We start from the raw sequence: 5,237 nt of genomic DNA, 5'->3' as shown, positions 1-5,237 counted from the left end.
TTTGTTTTATTTTCGTCTTTTTTAAAAAAAAAAAAAAAAAAAAGCTAAGCACCAGTTTAATATATAATGCAACATTAAATATTAAAATGTAATTAAAAATGTATGTTGTTGGGAATTGCTTGAGAAAAAAAAAATGAATGCAATATGTTTTCGGACAGACAAGACATATTTGTATTGTTGTTCCATGTTTCACCACCAGGAGGGTTTCAAACGACTATCAACAACCATGCTGAGAACAATGGTTTAGAAACCAGACTTGCAGATTTGTGTCCTTGTCTGTAAGTTGGTAGTGAAAGTAATAATAACAAGTAAATAAAAGTAATAATAAACAGGCTTTTATCAATCTACATCTAAAGGCAGCTTAATGTTTTACTTTAAATATTTATTAAAAAAAATGTTTACTTTGATTTTGGAAATCCATCTACTGAAAGCTTACAATCCTTTTACATAGCGCACTAATGTCTTCAGGTGAAATGGCTTGCATAGAACGTCTACAATGACTAATTTTCTGGCTGAAGAATTGTCATTATTAATTATTTAATGAGGAAACTACTCTTGCAACAGTAACCTCATCATACCTCTGAAAGGCAGGTGTCATTTTATTTAGATATCAATTGAGTAGTGATTAAAAAAAAAATACAAATAAACAAACAAACAAAAACTACTTAGAGGAATGGGTCACCCAAAAATAAATAAAATTGCTGAAAATTTACTCTGGCCATTCAAGATGTATAGATGAGTTTGTTTCTTCATCAGATTTGTAGACATTGAAAGGGTGAATGGGTGCCATCAGAATACGAAGAAGCGTTATTATGAATGTAGGATTATGGATCCTTGTGGATTATTGCGATGTTTTAATCAGCTGTGTGGACTCTCATTCTGACGGCACCCATTCACTGCAGAGCATCCATTGCTGAGCAAGTGATGTAGTGCTACATTTCTCCAAATCTGTTCTGATGAAGAAACATACTTATCTATACCCTTGATGGTCTGAGTATATTTTCTGCAACTCTTCATTTTTGATTATTCCTTTAAATTGAAATTGCAGTGTTTAGGACTTAATGGACAGGACAAAACTAAGCACCCCCCCCCCAAATACTTGAAAACTCTTCAAATACTCCTTACTAGTCTGGTGCAGGTAGTATGGGTGTCAGTGTTTGGTTGATTAGTATTAGCAGCCCCTGTTGGTAGACAATGAAACTACACCATCTGGAACCAAACGGCATGTTTTTTTCTATTTATTTCTATTCAAAAACAACTGTGTATTCTGATAAAATATATATTGTTTTGGTATCAACATGTAAATGACTATTGTGCTTTATTATTGTAATTATGTATGCACATGTATCTCAGTCGGGTTGGGTTGAGGGATGAATGGTGCTGTGCGCTCCTCTGCTGCCTGTCAGGCGCGGGACAGTTAGTGACAGGGTGTGCAGCCTGAGGGGCCGAGTGTGGCGTCTCTGGATGATCTCAGGAACATAGTGACATTTAGCGGTTACCTGCATGTAAAACCAAACACGACTGTATAATGGTAACGCTCATTCAGAGGAAATGTTTAGTTTTCAGAGGCTTCGCTTTCATAGTTCACAAAGCTTAATGGAGTTCTCAATTATGTTTGATCTAAATATCAATAGTGTTTCTGATGTTTCTTTGAATATACCTAATAGACAAAATAGACAGAATATTTCTATACAAATACAAATAGTGAAGCTCAATGAAGTATGAAATATATATTTAAAATAATATTAGTTTTAACCTTCATAAACCAAAATTTATTTCAGAATGTATTTCAGGGGCAAGAAAATACATTTCCAGTCTTACAGTATAGCCTACATTTAGGCTTTATTCATTATTTATATACGTTATATATTCACATAAAACTTTTCTTCAGACATGGCAAATGTGAATGTATTTTCTTGGATCGAAATATATGGAGGAAAAAAATATTTTAAAATGGTGTTAAAAATACATTTACATTTTTAAAACATGCATTAAAAAATATCCAAACATGGTGAAAATATATTTTAGATTTTTTTTGTATATTTTGAAATATATTCAAAAATATTTAGAAAAAAAAAAAAAAAAAAAAAAAATATATATATATATATACAGTATATATTTATATTTTGTAATCTCATATGGGTCTTGGAGAAAGAATTGAGATATTAAATCATTCCTATTTTTATTTTTTATTTACATATATTTTATAAAAAAAATATATATATATATATATATATATACAGTATATATTTATATTTTGTAATCTCATATGGGTCTTGGAGAAAGAATTGAGATATTAAATCATTCCTATTTTTATTTTTTATTTACATATATTTTATTTTATTTTATTTTTTTCTGTCAGGAAGACACAGTATTTGTTTTAAGGGGAAAAACTTGAAAAACTAGGTACATTTTTGGAAGGATTTATATTTTAAAGATATTTTAAATGGTTGTTAGCATGCTGCAAGATGGTTGCTAGCTTGTCTATATTAGTTATGACACCTTATCTAGTGGTATAACGATAATATAATATAAATTTCCACCAAGTCTTCAAAGAAGTGAGCAATGTACAGTAGCTTAAAAAGTGACAATTAACTACAAATAAAAACTATTTGTATTTAGCATCATCATTTAAAAAAAAAGTGTTTTTACATATGGCCATTATGTAAGAGCATTTAGTGAATTTACCCGATTTAACTTTATCTACGGATCATTTGCATGTTTATGTGTGTATCTGCAGCGATAAACAGTGTTCTCCAAAACATGGTGCACACAACAGCACCCACTGTGCTCATTATCGTCTCATCAGTGTCACAGTGAAATAGCCACCATTTACAACAAGAGCAATTGTATTAAAACACAGATGATTCAAATGATAATGCTACATTTCTAATTCTATTTGACACGATGATCTATAAAACTGCCAGTGCTACACGTTCCCCATGCAAACCAGCGCTGACAGAGTATCCATTCCCACAAGAAGAAGCTTGTTTGCTGTGAAGGGTGTAATTTTCAGACAAGATGGCATGATGTGCATGGCGTTTTGGCAGACGGACAATAGGAGACACCTGTGACAGGCAAAGGGCCCTTTAACAAGCCTGACAGTGGCACAGCCCACGTCATTTGCCCTTCTGTGTCCCCTAAACCACATGTGGCCAAAAAACCATGTCACATCCTAAACATCTGCCTGATCAGATATTAGCAAAGCGCATCATTTGTGTGAAAAGATGTTTTTGGGACACATTTCAGGATAATTGGGGGGTTAAAGGTCTCTCTTGATTGAGTCAAAGGGAGAGGGGATGTTTGGTGTTTGCTCTAAACATGTGACGATGGTTGATACGTCTTAATTTGTGCCCCAGCAGGAGGTTGAGCAGCTAGTGGTGCTCTTTACCATCTTGGCCTTCAACTAGTTAAAATGATTTCTGAAAGCAGTCGAATGCAAGAAAGTAGACCAGTCGTGGTGTAGTGTGCAAATATTACGAGGACGTTATTACTGTCGGTTAGATTTTGAATGGTGAAAATTCCAACAATTTAAGAAATCCTAAAGGTCCTTGCACATTGAGTCCGAAATTTTCGTATGCGTTTTTTCGTATTCGTCATCCTTTCCTATCAAAATGCTTGCTACGGATGCGAAAACGCAGAAAATCGAACCTGGTCAGTGTGTAAACGTGACTGACACAACATGAGGTCGTATTTTTATTTTTTTTACGTGCAAAAATTTCGGATGAAAATTTGGGACTCAGTGTGCAAAGACCTTAAGCAATGAATGTCAGTTTGATTTTGAAAATTCCAAAAATTTAACTGATTCATACGGTGAACTTACCATTATGTTTAATCTTGAATGCAGATTAATTCATCATTGCTGTTTAGACTTTGAATAGCACAAAAATTAAGTTACAAATTTTAACTGTTAAAGTAATTCTATAAATGAATTGTTAGTCGTTCAATTTTGAAACCAAAAATGCTAAAATTGTAAGTAATTGTAATAATAAATTAATGCAGATTTTTAATCCACAAAATTCTAATTAAGTATAATTATAACAATGAATTAATCATTATCAGTTAAATTTTTAATGGTGAAAATGTTAACAATTTAGGTAATTTTATTGTTGCAATTAGAGTTTGAATGGTGAAACTTGCAAAAAAAGAGAGAGAAAAAAGAGATTCTATCAATGAATTGTTTATTGTTGGATTTTGAAGCCAAAAACTCTAATAATTTAATTGTAACAATAAATTAATCAGTGTTGATTTTCAATGCAGAAAATGTAAATGATTTATTTTGTATGTAATTCTAACAATGAATTCATCATTGTCAGTTTTTAGACTTTAAATTGTGAAAATTGGTGAAAAAGTAAGTAATTCTACCAATTAATTCCTTGTTGGTTAGATTTTAAATTCCAGAGTTCTAGCAATTTAGGTAACTGTAACAATCAGTGTTGATTTTTAATGCTGAAATGTCAAATTATTTATGTAATTCTAACAATAGATTCAACAGTTGGTAAAGGTTTTCAATGTATTAAAGTTTTTTTTTAATTAGTGAAATTTTAGTTAGTCATTTAGATTTTGAATGGCAAATACTTGTGAATAGATGAATTCCCCATTACTGCTTAGAGTTTGAATATTGAAAATTCTAATCATTTAAATAATTGTAATGACAAATTCATCATTGTTGATGCTGAATGCCGAAAAATATAAGTGTTTCAGTAATTCTTAAGTAACAGCATATTCATGTTCATATTCGCTGTTGGTAAGATTTTTAATTCTAACAAAATTCAATGTAAGTCATTCTAAGAATTAATTGATTGTTGTCAGTTAAATTTTAAATGGTGAAAATTCTAACATTGTAATTTTATTACATTGATGGAATGTTGGACATTCAAAAACGAAACAACAGCGATTACTTTATCGCTACCTTATGCAAAATATATTTGCATAATTAATTGTTATAGGTTTTCACAAATTTATTTCATACTGAATTGTAAATGCTCTTCTGTTTAACCATATATAGCCACCTTTAACCCACGATCACATTAGACTTTGAGTAAAACATTAATAGGACACTGTAACAGCTGTGATACCACACAACTTTTTACCGTAAATTGAACAAATAACAAATAACAATAAATACAAAATATAAAAATATACAATCTACTCCACTTTCCTGCAACGCTGCAATCCTGTGGATGTAAAGTTTGCAAACTAAGCCATGCCTTGATGTATTGCCCTTTATTTGGTCA

Source organism: Sinocyclocheilus anshuiensis, unplaced genomic scaffold, assembly GCF_001515605.1.
Source record: "Sinocyclocheilus anshuiensis isolate Anshui unplaced genomic scaffold, SAMN03320099.WGS_v1.1 scaffold532, whole genome shotgun sequence".
Lineage (NCBI taxonomy): Eukaryota > Metazoa > Chordata > Actinopteri > Cypriniformes > Cyprinidae > Sinocyclocheilus > Sinocyclocheilus anshuiensis.
This window is presented reverse-complemented; position numbering follows the sequence as displayed.